General features: G+C 41.0%; 1 long non-coding RNA gene across 1 annotated transcript in view; it reads right to left on the bottom strand.

The window, feature by feature from the left end:
- Window positions 1-7608: 7608 nt before the first annotated feature.
- LOC121944001 overlaps window positions 7609-15837 on the bottom strand; it is a 43410-nt gene continuing 35181 nt past the window's right edge. Inside the window, exon 3 of the long non-coding RNA XR_006105888.1 lies at window positions 7609-7729. This is a non-coding gene — a long non-coding RNA (uncharacterized LOC121944001). The remainder of the gene's footprint in view (window positions 7730-15837) is intronic.

Raw genomic sequence — 15837 nt, forward strand, 5'->3', positions numbered from 1 at the left:
CCTCTTACCTGGTGTTCTCTGTAGTCAAGCCTCTGGAAGTCATAGCCGAGCTGCGCGTAAAAGTTGTTCCCAAAACTGTAAGCCTGCCCAGTTTCACTCCAGATGAAGGAGTGTCTGCTGCCACAGGCCACACCAGCTATGTTGACGACATCCACATCTGTGTCGCTTCCTTTTAAGTTCAGTTCCTGTGGCAGCTTGACCTCAAATGGCTGGTCTTTTACTGCTCTCTCTCCATCACCCAGCCTACAAAAAGCATCAAGAAAATACAGTTTGAAGCCTTCTTCTCTAACTTGTAAACTACATAATGAGGTATTGGGTGAAAGTTTAAAGGGACAAATCCAAAATACTTTTTTTTCCCTCTTGTTCTCAGTGCTGTTTATAAATCTAGATTGTTTTGGTGTGAGTTGCAGAGTGTTGGAGATATCAGTTGTAACAATGTCTGCCTTCTCTGTGATAGAACTAGATAGCACTCAGAACGTGGTGCTAAAAACTCTACGGAAATGTCTCTTTCCAGAAACTCGAGATTACTCGAGATATTCCACAGGCCTTGTTGTGAGCAGTGTCATGTAGGAACTATTTTCTTTCTACTGAGCTACACCACCAACCGTATCACCATGCAAAGGGAAGCATGGATCTACTGCTAGCTCAACTAGCAACACTGAGCTAGCTAACACTGAAGAGGATGTCATTAATGTTTATATCTCGAGCAATCAAAAGCACAAGCCTCTCGTCCATGAGTAGATGCACACTTCATTGTGTGCAATGATTCGGTTGGTGGGTGTAGTACAGAAGAGAGAAATGGTTCCTACATTTAACTGCTCACAACAAGGTCTAAGAATTATCTTGAGTAAACAGTAATGATTTCTGGAAAAAGACACTGTTGAGTTTTTCCCCCCCTTTTTTTTTGGTGCTTTGAGCTCCACAAGCCAAGTGCCATTTAGTTACATTATATTCAAGAGAAGCTCCAATTCTCAGGAACTCACAGCAGAACAATAACAATACAGGTTCCGACTGAAAGGTAAAGGTACAGTAAGGTACAGTAAAGAATCTGATAATAATTCAGTTTTTTTTAGAGGAATTGGCATGAAAACACAATACTGTTTTTACCAAAAAATAAAGTTTGAATTGACATAAAATTTATGTTGTTGTTTTTGTAACACATTAAGCTGGAATTCATAAGAATATATCCACTGAGTTAACGGTTTGTGTAATTAACAACTACAAGTAAAATGTATTTTTTTTATGTAAAAAAAAAACAACAACATTCTTTCGTGCATAGTACACGCCTGCAGCAATACTATGGTATTATCTTTCTGATATGTTTTTTTCTGCACAGACAAGAATCATATATAAAGTGTGTCTGACAGGCATATTTCAATGAGGTCAGTTTTACGTTTCTGTGGAAGAAATAATAACTGAACCTAACTCAATTTGTAGCTGTACAAATGACTTTACATAGGCCTTGGCTGAGAGTTGTGTTGCTGTCTCCATGTCCCTAGTGAGCGTGAACAAAGAACATCCAAGACCCCTTTTCAAGATGAGCTGGTCAAACGCAGCCCCAGCACCCCTGTGACCTGTGAGCTCCCAGCAGCTTCAAACAGAGCTCTGCTGTTTGCTTCTTGATAAAATGCTCCTCTTTGTATTTGTTTCCCTGAGCCAGCGTCATAACCTGCAATGCCCCGGCCATATCTGCTAGTTTGCGGCATGTCTGGGAAAAATAACAAACAGTCTTCTCCATTATTTCCACAAACGGGGAACGAAAGGTCCTCGCCCGCCATCCCCACGAGAGCCTGTATTGATTACAACAATGCTTCAACTCAAGACAAGACCACTCTGGGGTCACTGCTATTTCCATCAGAAAGTTTGCCAGTTTAAATTTACACAGCTCCCTCGTACTGTTCTCCTCTCTCGCCTCCAGTGAGACACAGGAGAGCTGAGGAGTTTTCAGATATCAGAGTGCCAGTTGTGTAACGGAGATGCTCACCCTTTGCTCTGCAAGTGGGTGTTGTGGAGCTCCAACTATAGGCTCCTCCAACTATAAGCTCCCCACAAGAGAGCCTCGACCTGCTTAGCAGGGTCAAAGCATCATGAGAGAAGAGACAGAATGAGACAGACAGAGAGATGGAGAGCAAGAGAAGGAGAATAAGGGACAATGGGAGATGATGAGAGAGTGAGAAGTGATGCCTCTGCTTCTTTTATGTATTTCTCTGAGGTCTGCACTGCTGCTGTTTGAGTACTTGAGGGCCACTGAATCACTGCAGCCCCTAAGGCCCTTAGATGTCATTACAGCCAGACTGGCTTCTGGCTGGAGAAGTTTTAACAAGGAAGCTCATCAGGAGGAAAACAACTCATCTTTGTGTATAACTATGTCGGTCTGTTTGTTTGTCTACTGCCAGTGTCTTTCTGCAGTTTAATATACAGCTGTGTGGTATGTTTTCAGAAGATAGCACGGCATTTGAATGACCACTGGGCAGAGCAAAACTGGCCGCAGGTAGTTGAACTTTTATGGGCACCTGAATAGTCCCCTAAAGCAAAGCAAAGGCAATGAAAGTCTGCACAATGCTGTAATCAGGGTTCCTACAGCTTAAAGCAGGTTCGATTAAAGAGTTTTTAACACGTTTTTGAGGCCACTTGAAAATAAATTTGAGACCAATTTTACAATAACCAAAATTGACGGAAAAAAAAGTTTTTCCTCTATCCTGTTATGCATGAAGTTAATGCAAAAGGCATTCCATAAATTTCAAAACTAGATATTGCCAATTATTTTGAGAATATACAATGCACCATCTGAAAAAAAAGATTATAATATACTACTCACTATAAGACTTTTTAAAGATTTATTTTAAGACCTTTTAATGCTAATTAATGCCTTATTTTAAGATTAATTAATAAAATGCATTTTTTTCAAGGATCCGTGAGAACCCTGGCTCTATTACTAAGAACTGAGGGAAGAGAAAGTGTTCAGATGCTCATTTACATATTTTTACTTCTGATATTCACTTACTGTCCACTACTGCCATTCCCCCAAGCAAAGATCTTGTTGTCCACTGTAGAGAAAAGGAAGAGGGCAATTTTAACATAGCCTGAAATGAATAAACATTGCTGTAAAAAAAACTTTCTAAGCATGGACAATCTTTGAAAGGGTATAGAGGGTTACTGTTGTTAAAATTAAAAGTGGTAATCTTCAAAAGCTTTACAAGTTTCTTAGTAACAGCTTAGGTTGTGTGTTTTCCCTTTTGTCCTCAAGTGTAGAATGAGCGGTGCCGTGTCAGTGGGTGGACCCTTCCCCGCTGTGTGAAGTTTGATTAATACAGCCTCGACAGAGAGTTCAGAGACTGGGGCCACCTCTCACACACCCTGCTGTAAAATAATGAGCCTTCAGCGGGAAGGAATAATATACATGGGAGGGGAGAGACACTTTCTTAGTCTGAGTCCAAGCTGAATATATTCAAATGAAATGAGGAGAGGAGGCCATCCTAACTGATTAGACTTGTCTCAGAGAGAGGGAGAAGCCTATATATTTCCCCTTCTATGTACATGTATTTAACTGTCACCTCTCTGCTCTAACAATCTAACATGGCACTGATCCATTTGCATATGGTTTCTATAAATACCTGGACCTCTACCTGCTCCTACAGTCATTTCAGCCATGCTGGAACACAGACAAGCCTTATTGGTCTTGTGGGAACTCAAATACCACAGGGGTAACAGCCAATAGCAACGGACTTTACTCATCAAGCCAGTCGAATTCTCATACATTATAAAGTAGGCTATATGATTTACCTAAGCTTGTCAAAAGAGAAAAATTATCAGGCAAATGTGGGGTAATAAATTGTAATCCGCGCTGCATATGTTTGACTCGTGACCCTTGGCATTTTAAGGGTTGGGTTGTAAGGAGTCGCAGCAAAATGTGTGAAAGCAAATAACACGAAAGGTGAACTACCACATGGAAACTTTAGGGAAAATGTGCAAAACAGGTCACAGCATGTTTCAAGGGATTTACACTATATGTTATCACAAGAGAGAATGTAACATTTATTGCAACTGAGATGTCCATGTTTATTCATACAATAAATCAGATACTATCTTCTTATGTTTGCAGTGCAGAGTATGCACTTTCTTGTAATTACATGAAAGCAAACAAGATATTAATGTTCTTGAATGGTTTTTATACACTGTCACTGCAGCCATCACACCACTGTCAACACTTTTTTACCAGTTGTTAACTGCTCCATTAACATTACCTGATGTAATTTCAGACTTTGTAACTGCATTACAAATACATAGTCCCACTGTTTATTTGGTAGGGCTGCAAAATATGAAGAAAATATGCAATAACAACAACATTACCTACGATAAATCAGCAAGTGCATTTAGTTCTGTCTTTCTGCTGCATTGATTGAACACATTACTTGTTAAATTAAAAAAAAGAAATCTTTAACTGGAGAAATCAAACACTGAATACAAATGTCACCAATAACAAAAGGAATAATAGTTACATTTTTAAGTACCATTTTTAAATGATACTCTATTTAACTAGCTAAAAAGTCTGTTGCAGTGGGTTTATTGTGTAAGTTAACATAGCAATGACAATAAAAATGCTTTTTTTTATTGTTGTTGTTCAGCCCTAGCATTTGGTTACCGTTCTTTGTTTTTACTTACTTTCCTAATGCAAGAATGCTATATAATCCAACTTTGGGGTGGATTTCCTTCAGTATATTGTGTGCAACTAAGACCAGGACATTGCTGCTAATAATTTTGTGTGTAACAATTTATGCAAGCCTGTATGTATTGAGAGTAACCCTATTTTGGCTCAGTAAGTTGTAGCAAAGCATGCATGAAATACTGTATGTAGAGTACACTGTAGTCAGCTTTGACTTTCTCTACTTCAGAACAAGACCAAGCCATAAACACAATAGACTGTAGCTTCATCTCCAAGCTTGGGCACCAGAAAAAAAACCCCACTAATATTGTGTGATTATTATGTGCTATATGCTTATAAATGCTCCTGAACATAAAGCTAACTGGACCAACCTCCCTCTTTATGAACTACTGCTATCTACCAGTCTATTGCATTTTCTCTGGTCACAGAAATAACAAGAGAAACCTGAATAATTTCACAGAATTATATCCATTAAAAGGCTATGCTTTGAAACACAAATAATCTTAAATACAGCAGCTCAGCATATGGCAAAAACCTGCGTGGCTCCATGGCGGACTCTGAGGCTACAGCTGCTGTGGAACTGTTATTGTGCAATGCATAAAGAATGCAGAAACTGCACAGGAGTCCAGGATTTAAGTTTACTTTTATAAGCATAAGAACTCTCACTGGAATAATGAAATAAAGATGAGAATGAAAATGCAATGGGAATAAAGACTGTGACTGTTCAAGAGTTTTATTTTCTTGTTTTGTATTTTTTGTTTTCTTTTGTTCTTGTACTTTTTGTTTTCTTGTTTTTGTTTTCTTTTGCTCCCTTAACTCTTGAGAATTGCTATGTGGGAGTATGATAAATAGCGGTGCTTCGAGTGCGTGGAACCAAAGCACAAAAATATTGGCAGCCGTAGGTCTGCTGCAATATTCCACACACAAGAACATTATTAATGGCATCTGTGTTTATTAGCACCGGGCTTGGGTCAAACAGTGTACAATAATAAATAGCATTTATAGTTTGAGATTTTTTTGTTTGTTTGTTTTAGATTTCAAAAGTGCAAAATGCGAGGGACATAAAACTCCAGTTGATTGCAACAAAGTTTACTGTAGATCAGGGATACTCAACTTGCATGGCTTAGGGGCCACTTTTGCAAAATGACTGAAGACCAGGTGTCATTCGCAGCAGCATGTTCCAAGGATTTTAGGACATCTCTAGGATTTTAGGAATTATCTAGTATTTTTGGACATTTCTCGGATTTTAGGAAATTTCTAGGATTTCAGAAGATTTCCGGGATTTTAGGAAATTTCTAGGATTTTAAAACATTTCTGGGATTTCAGTATGTTTCTAGGATTTTATGGCATTTAGCTAAGACCTCTGTCAGGGGATGTGGGGGATCCTGCACTGGCACGTTTTTAAAAATAAACAAACTCTACTTTAATACTGTTTTATGTACTCTTGCACATCAAGAGTACGAAAACAACTCCCAGTGTGAATCATTTTATTTCATTGTGAATTAGAAAATAATTAGGTGGTCACCTGGCACCCTATCAGGGGCCAGATCGGCCCACGGGCCATACATTGAGTATCACTGCTGTGGATTTCAAAGTTGAGTTATTTGTTAGTTTAGCAGTTTTTCTCAAAACTGATTGGCATCCTAAAACATGCAAACAGTTCAGGCTAAGAATAACTTCGCAATTATTATTTGATCCAGGTCTTCATATGTTTATATGTAGCCATTAATATGTATTTATATAAGTATCCAGATCCATCATTTCACTGTGATACCCTCCTCACTTTGTATTTTTGAGTCCTGTTATCCTCAGAGTGGCAGATGTTTCTACCCCCCTCCAATCTGCTCAGCCACCCACCCACACCGTTCTCTCTTTCTCTCTGCGGCAAGGGCAGTGGCTGGCGCGGGGGCACAGAGGCCGACAGTGGTGCATCAGGCTGACGCACGGAACTGATGGGCAGAGCTGAGAGGTGGCAGTGTGGCAGGTTGAGCGTTCACCCTCCTTTGCCCCCCACTAGCCCCCTGCAAGCCCCTGCTGCTCTGTACCATACCCAGGCACCAGCATCCCAGCGGCTGGTGGCCCATTGCTTTGCTCCCCCATAAAAATAGCCCATCCCATTATTCTTCTGCCTCCCCGGGGGCCGCAAGGTCTCCAGCATCATTACCAGGACTAAGGATCTGACTCTGCTGCCACCACTTGGCACTCCCCCTCCTCTCCCCTCACTCCTCTAATTATAGGTCAAGCACTCTTTTTGTAAATTATAAAACCTTTGTTCTTATCATAAAAACAGAACTGAAAGGAAAGATACCATGGAATGAAGAGGAGCAGGGAGGAAGCTAAAGTAGATGAAGAAAAAGGAGGGAAATGGTGTAAAAATTAGAAAGGGGGGGAAAATTTTCAATTATAAAACCAAGCTAATTTGGTATGACCAGCGACTGTCATGCATGGTGACGGAGCTCCATTATGCAGTCATTTGAGCTCTTTCAAATTAGTTATGTTAATGTCCTGCGTGTGAATGTAACACTTGGATGGGACAAGATTTCAGCAATTAATTTCTACAGTCAGCGGAGAGACAAGCAAATTTATTTTCCCCCTCTCAGGGAATTGGTGGTGGAGGGAGTGAGGAGGGGAGAGAGCATTCTGGAGCAGGGAACAAGCTAAACACAAGACCTAAATAAAGCCTGAACAATGGGAGCCAATGCCTCCTCATTCATTCAATTGACAATGTTTTGCAGCTTAAACCTGTTTTATTAATTATGTTTGACATTTCCTTAATTAGTTTCATTTACACCAAATCAATCCCTGCTGCTGTACAGCGTCATTTATCATTTTAAAAAATTTGCATAGCCAGTGCTGACTTTTTCTACTTAATTATACATTAAAAGTGTCAGCCGCGCTTGCTGCCTGGCATTATCTGAGGCAGAAAGGTTTGTGGCTGGACGGGGGTGGCATTAATCATCAGGGCGGGCGCGGGCAAGGGGTGCTCCCGGTCGCCAGCGGGAGAGCTGAGCGGGGCTTCTCATTTTCGAAGCTTGATGCTTCCGGGGCCATGGTGACCTCGACGACCTACGGGGAGAGGCAGACAAATCAACGACCTCCAGCCCCAAAAACAACTACAGCTTGTTTATAAACCCTGGTGAGACGAAGGAGGGAACGTAACCAGGAAAAGAAAAAGCTGGAGGATGTGTTGCCAAATCAAAAACATCAGTTGAGAAGACAACAGAGTGTATACAGGTATTAAGGGGAGGGGTATTTCAGGGTGGCTTTCAGGGTGTCATGTGACTTCAAAAACATTAGTCAATTTATTTCTTTTTTTTTTTTTTAGAAAAACAAGTATAACAGGAAAGACAATCTAAAACAGTTTTATGAAATAACTTCCATTGTTGCAAGTTACAAATTAACAGTAATGGCCATATTTATTCCACTATTGCTACAATAGCAGATCTGTTAGCTGAGTCAACTGGAGTATGGCTATTACTTTCCCTTCAGCAAGTTTGTGAACACAGAGCGAACTGACAGCTCAAACACCTGGCAAGCTCACTCCTGAGTAAATCTTCTGAGTGTTGAGGTGAACATGGCTTTACAAATCACCCATTCAGGAACTGAGACAGAAATTGGCAGGTAGGCAGAGTCGTGGTGTCAGGAGTGAAAATTACTCTGAAATGCGGAGCACAGTGAGAGGCTGAGTGAGTGAGTCTCTGAATGGTGAAAGCTATGGGTGTCACAGTGTACTATGTTCACATGGGAAATCAAACAAGTGTATTTTAGAGGTGAGTCAACACTTTTGCCCTTTGGAAAATGAAAATATTTGATGTCAGTTTAAATTCAGATTGACCTCAGGTGCTGCCACATACAAAGAAAAGTTAAGTGCGAATCAGGATACGGTACCTGCTCAAGCACAACTGAACCAATTACACTCTGAGTGGTAGAATACTTGTCTCTTCCTTGTAGTGCTATAACATGTGCTGCGATAAAATCAGCCATTCTTAACATGAGGTGATTTGCTTGAGCTGTAATCAATGACAGAGAAACAAATCCTGAATCTGGAGCTTAGAAAAAAAAAAGGGGGGGGGAGGGGGCTCGTCCCAAGCCACTGATTTCTCAAAAAAAGGTCCCCTAAACAAGATGTATCAAGATGTAAAGAGGAGGCTGTAGCCATGGCTTTGCTTGCAACGTCCTTCAAGGGCAACACAAAAGAGAGGCGGGCAACAAAGAACCTGATGAAGTGACTAATGCCCTGGCATGCCCCAGGCAGGGGGGCGGCCAGAGGCGGCTACATGTGCACGCCTCACTGCCCCATCTGGCCCCAGCTGAAGCACTAACTATACTACCAGGGTCATTAGATTAAGAAATGCAAAACCAGGAGCAACACCTGTAGTTGCAAGGGCCAGATCAATATTGGAAAAGAAAAACAGGGAAAAAGTTACTCTTGCCAACAGACAAGGGACTGTTTAAGAATAAATTCCTAAAATATGGGGGATGGAGAGTCTGAGTATCAAACATCATTATTCTAGAAAGTTCCTAATCAGCATATTAATGACGGCACATTGACTGCAGAAGTTTCTATTATTTCAAAGTAAAGTAGTTGAAATAAGCCACTGACTATTTCACTCAAAGAAAATATTATAATTCATATAAGTGATCACTCTAAAAACTAGAACTTTCCTTTCTCCACGGCCCCCCCAAAACATCGCCATCAATTCCCCGACCAAAAGTACCCCTTTAAATGCAAAACATTTCCGCTATCAAGGATTATGCTTCCTTTCAGGATATATGAAAAACCCTTTGTAAAAATATGATGATGAATTCATGGGCCTAAAACTCTGGGGTAGTTTTTACATCGGCGAAAAACGGAGGGAGGGGAGGAGAAAAATCACCTATTTGGATGGCATACATTACCATTACTCTTGTATTGTGTCTCCACTTTTCATAATGACGGGGATAAGTGTCCTGCTCCGAATGCGTATCCGCTGACAATGGAGGCAGACATTACTTGGTTAAAAGCTCAGGGTCCTGTGGGTAAAGAGGCCCAGAGAATAAAGAGTATCCGTCATGGCTAACGAGCTATAAGGATAGCACATTGCCTTTATAAATCACTAGATCTTGCTGTTTATTTAAATTCATTGGTGCCTCATTATAACTGAGCTATGCACCTTTAGGTCCGAGTTGATTAGGAGTGCCATAGCTCAAAATGGCTTTTAATTCAGTGAAACGTAGCTCTGACCTTGGTGCCGTAACCCTGACTAAAACACGCAGCGACTCCCACATTAATAATGATGCTACCTTTACTGGGCCGCGGAGCCGCGCCGCTGCTACTTAAAATATGTATTATTAGTTACTAGCGACGGCACATTTATCACACCAAATTACCCTTCGGTGTAAAACTGCTTAATTCTGGGTCCCTGTACCCCTCTGCACTATTACCTGCTCTTTAGAAAGGCCTGGAATTAAATGTGGGGATGAAATGTCAGGGTAATGGGGAAGAGGATGCGGGTCGATGGGATGCACACTTGATCATTCCCTAGTGGCCTTCTCCACATCCAGACAATATACTGAATGTGTCTTCCTCATAAAGGAAGTTCCACTGCGCCCTGCTTTGTAGACCTTTAAAGATGTAAATTAAGGGTACTTCTTTGAAATATACTTTACACTGTTCATTAAAATTACATGCAAAACATTATCCACTCCGTGAGGGCTTGAATGAGAACTTTAAACTCGAGTTATCAAGATTTCATGAAAAATTTATCTCATAAACAGGAACTTTGGATGAGCAAAAGAAAACTGAAACAACCCTAAACTTTTTATTCACTAAGGCATTTCAGCAGAGTGATACTCTGGCACCTTGGGTGTACCTACAGTTAATCAACAAGCACCCGTGCACGCACAAATACCCACTCATACACACATATATAGCCCTATCTACCTCCAGCCTATTATAGTAAGAGACAGGAAACCGGCCAGCAGCCACTAAACACTTGTCATTGTTCATCCCATGCGTGCCCACAAGAGACTGATTACTTTGACCAATCGGCTAAATGATTAGATCAATTAGGTACTTTGGAGTGGGCATCAACAGTGGCCTGCTGCAGCTTCAAGACCTGAGGGACTTGGCCCATCAGAACCGCCTCATTAGGTCTCTGGACTCGACCCAAAACCACACCACAAAGACAAAGACAGAGGACCAGAGGAGAGGAAGACAGCGGGTAGAAGAGAGGCGGAGAGAAAGAGAAAAGACTAAACTTCAGTAGGTGAATTAGATTCATTCCTACAGTAAAGCACCTCTGGGATCAATTGTGTTTATGTGGTGCAACATCTCAAAAACATGTAAAAACAATACAAAGCGATCTAACAGATACATAAGTGGGAGTATTTTGAGTGTTAGCCATATAATCCATTGTTATGAGACCAATGGGAATGCACTGGTATACAGAATTTCTTTTCTCTAAGGATGACATCAAACAGTCCAGTAATAATTTAGATTACCAGGGACAACACTACGTGGGGTTTACAGAGGAACACAGACAGTGCTGGCATAAACACATTTCTCATATCAAACACAGCCGTATAGTACATAAATATATGCACAATACATTAATGGTTCTTGCTCATCTGAGCAAGTGGCAAGGCTGGAGCAGCGGGGGAAAAGAGACGTTACACACGTTCCATCAGATGTCGAATCAATTAGTCACGACCATCTTCCAGAGTCAGAAATAACCACTCGTCCTACAGTCTCCAGGGAGCCGGGGATAGGCCCGGGCAACAGAGGAGAGATGGGAAAGGATCCAGAGACCCAAAGGGGGGTAAAAAGGAGGAAAATGAGAGAAAAGGAGAAATGGGGATAAATAATGCTGTCTGTTCTATATTGCACAAACTAGCGTCTCTATTTCCACTGGATTTCCATACATACAGACAATTCTACACTCTCAGCAGAAGTGCTTTGCATATCAGAGGGCACTCATTTTGCACGCTGCAAACACTCCGGTCATTAACATGTGATGACATTATATTCCTAATCGCACTACAGAAGGTCTCCTCTATAATGTATACAACACAACTGTAGCACCAACTCAAACCCTTCTTGACAGTATCATGGTTTTCTTTGGGCTGCTGTTTGTGTCTTTTTCCTCACCACAAAGCCTTTAATCTTTTAATCTGAAGCATAAAGCAAGTGTATACAGCACAGAGATCATGTGACCACTTTGCTAAAAGGTAAAGAGACATGATTATTCTGTGTAAAGGGGAACAATGAAGATCCTTTGCTGCAGGCTAAAAATAATTTAATCTGTCATGTAGGTGCATAAATAACAGCCTTACACCTGAATAGCACCCATTATTACCAGGCTTCTGAAGTTGGTAGCAGATAAATCTGTTTCTCTTCATCTGTGCTGTGGTATAGAGAGGCTATTGTATCTGCTCAGATTTCCTTCTTGCTTTTGGTAATCTCTCTGAACCACCAGATTGGAGCAATTTGCGCTGAATGGAAGAGAGCAGAGCGGTACAGACTGAATAAAATCATCTACAATACTTTAATTAAAATCTACATTCTAGGAAGAACTACAAAAATGTATTATCTGTAGTGATAAAAGCATAGATGTATTGTTATAGTTTAGATTTATGGTTGATAAAAATTACTGTTCTGCTGCATAAAACAAGTAATGCACAAACGGCTACTCTGATGTGTCTCCTTAACTCCTAGTGAAGTGCTTTTTTTTCTTTTGTTATTGTTTGAGGATTTTTTTTTTAAATACATTCACTCTATTTTCTTTACACAGACAGGCAACTGAAAGTGCTGGGAGTAACATTACTCACAGTCCCTCTCTTTTTAAAGTTGCAATGATGAAATCTATTGAATAAGGCAAAGACAGGTGGTCCCCACTGTACGCAGCACCAAGCAACCCTCCAGGTGCAAGTGTTGTTGTTTGCACATGGCCTCAACCCCTGGAGGCAGTGAGAGAAAAGACAGAAGAAAACTCGCAGCAGAGAGACAGAGATAGAGAGGGGCATCCCACAATCCCCTCTGATTCTGCCTGTTGTTTTCCCAGGTTGCGGCGAATGCTCTTTGTTGGTAGGGGCTGGCGTCGAAGCTTCGGCAAGAGGCGTCAGAAAGCACTGGTCCCCGCTCTGATTCCGCCACATTAGATGGCGTGTGTTTGTGCCCTAGGGATCGCAGCGCCTCAGCCTGTGTTTGGGGTACTTTGTCAGACGACTCTGTGTGTGTGATTTATGAGCTCTGGAAAGGTTGCATTTCCAGCACGCGTGGACGTCCGCATGGTAAATGGAGAAATTCTGAATTTATTAACATACAATGAATGATGATTAATGTTTTGGTATAGATCATGCTCTCTTTTCAGATGTCTCAGTGTGGGGGTGATATATGCAGCAATAAAATGATATGTATGTACTCAAAAGCACATTGTATGAGTGTTGAGTCCATGACTCTTTTAGACACATTCACTGTGTCTGTTTGATGACAGCATTGGAGGGTTTCGTAGTGTTGTCTGAACTATCTCCATGGACATTTGTATAAACATAGCACAACAGCACTTTTTCTGCATGCATTATCCTCCACACAAAGTGAACCGTTCACTTCTACAGCACAACCACCTTGCATAGTCAATGAGAGAATGTATAAATTAAAAACATAAAAAAAAACTGTGAGCAAAAGAATGCAATTTAGGCCGATATCAGGATACATTTAGAGATCCATTCGTCAAAATCCCCACCATTATTAACTTTTGTATTCTACAACACATCTTGTGTCTCCCTCATCAGCTTTTTCAATATCTTCTCAAATACATTACTGCCAGTGTCGAGCGGGTATGTTCACCCTAGGCCAATTACAGCAGTGAACCATAAAGGTAAGCTGTGCTGAAGAGGGTTTTGTCATATATTTGCCTTTGTGTCCCTGCCAGACCCCCACAGTGGGAAGCAGGAAATACAGGGAATGTCAGAGATCTTTCTAATAGCTTTGACAACAGAGAAATCAATATGCAGAGGCATGTTTCTGACAGGTTTTTGGGACTACGTTTATATGGGTGAATGTGAGTCTACCCACATGTTTGTATCTTGAAATGGTGAATGAAGGCTGACTTCTACTTATGCAATGACCTTACCATTTCACCCTTGGAATGAGGTTGAATATTGCTCTGCGCTTGCATGTGAGTAAAAAGAAGAGGTAGCTGGGTGGAATGATCATTCCATTGTGTAGCTGAGGAAAAAAAATACAAGTGTGTGTACGCATACCTTGATGTGGCTGTAAATACAGTATGTGCACTTTGACGTGACTCTGAGGTGTGGTGTGTGTGTGTGTGTGTGTGTGTGTATGCTCTGTGTTTACTGCATATGTATGAATGCAAGTATAGATACAATATATATGTGTCTGAGAGAATGGGCATGTGCACATGCTTGTGGGCTAACTTCATATGTATGTGGTTGCTGTCAGAAGAAGCTGACTGGTGATGAGGGATGGAGAGAATCAGAAACACATTGGGCTGGGAATGGGGTGCGAGCCGCAGGGTCGCCCTGGCACAAAACACAACTGCCTCGCACATCATTACCCTCATCACCCTAATGCGCACAACACTTAGAGCTACAGACAGGCTTGACTCCACAACACACAGGCACACAAATATAAAGGCGCACGCACTCACACAGGATACCACACACAGACGTATGAACTCACATGTGCCTACACACACACAAGCAACGTGTGATGTACCATTGTTTACTGTAGTGTACAAATAAAACTCTCTCTTCAAAGGAGCTGTATGCAATATTCAGGGCATATCTATGATTTAGAGTCTTGGACGAAAAAGTCTGCACAAGGTTTTCAACATGGAGGTCATTGAGCCAGCGGCTCGCAGCTAACTCTTCTAACTCAAAAAACAATGCTAAAACCATGCTAAGGATGGCATCAGTGCTGAAAGAACTAACATTGTTAACTGCAAGGGACTCAGATGGTGGGTGCTACTTTTCAAAGGCAATGCTGTTCCAATATTGTAGTAACCACCATATGAGGACAGTGCAGAGTGGCAGCTGTTAGCAAGCCAATATGACTCACCCACAAGGACTCACATGCACAAACATGAAGGCATGGCTGGACCATCGACTAAATCAGAAGCAGAGAAGCTCAGATTATAACATCAGAGAGGTAACATTACTTAATTCTCTGCTCAGGATGCCATTAATGCACTTTATCTTTACACAAATAGTCCATTGATGCTGTATTAATGTTCTGAAAGTTTCATACAGCTACTTTAAGCACCAAAATAACTATAACTCTATATCTCTCTTTGAATTGGGGATGTGAACGGATAAATTTTGATCGATTAACCGCTGAAGAAAAATTTGAGCGGCTACACATGCCGGTAAATAGGTTAATTTTGCTACTCTTCAGTTTATTCCACTGCACACTACTTTGATCTGGTAAAAGCTAGCTAGCAAGCAGAGCCGCACCGTTCTGACCCAACAGCATTGCTGTGGCAACACTTTTGTTCATCCTCCAGTCATCCCTCAGCTCGCACTGGCGAGTAAGCAGCTCAATTTTGAGCTGTAAAAACCTTGTCAGCACAGCTTGTGGTGCTAACATAATTAACAATACTAAGAGGGTTTAAAAAATAAAAGTCAAGACATTTATATCATAAAACATTAAAATTTAGCCACCAGATAGCGCTCTGACATGCAGGGCTAAAGCTCACTGTAGTAATGTAGGCCTGGATTAAATGGAAAGGCCTCACATTTCACACCTTTTTCTTTTCTTAAAAATAAAGTGGTTAGTTACAGGTTAATGGGTGTTGGCCTATCAAAAGCAAAATTAACTGAGTATGAAATTTCTAGTTTGAATGTAATTAAAAACAGGAGAAAAACAATCCCATAATCTTAGATTTTAACACAAAACTATACAACAGGCTGTTTGTAGGAGGCCACCGCGGTGTATAGTGGCTCTCCTAAACCTATTCTTAACAAAGTAAGCAAAAGAAGGCACTTCTCCACACCCTTGAATCCTTCCCCATTCTGAAAACACATTCAATGCATTTCAAGACAAAAAAAGATGAGAGCCATTTCAAAGTGAATTGAGCTCCACTGGGAAAAGTATACCTATTCAACTGCAGGACCTCCATAAAATCACAGTAGTTTCACACTGTAACGGATGCCTTCCTCCCTTCTTGCTGCAT

Source organism: Plectropomus leopardus, chromosome 6 (assembly GCF_008729295.1).
Source record: "Plectropomus leopardus isolate mb chromosome 6, YSFRI_Pleo_2.0, whole genome shotgun sequence".
Taxonomy (NCBI): domain Eukaryota; kingdom Metazoa; phylum Chordata; class Actinopteri; order Perciformes; family Serranidae; genus Plectropomus; species Plectropomus leopardus.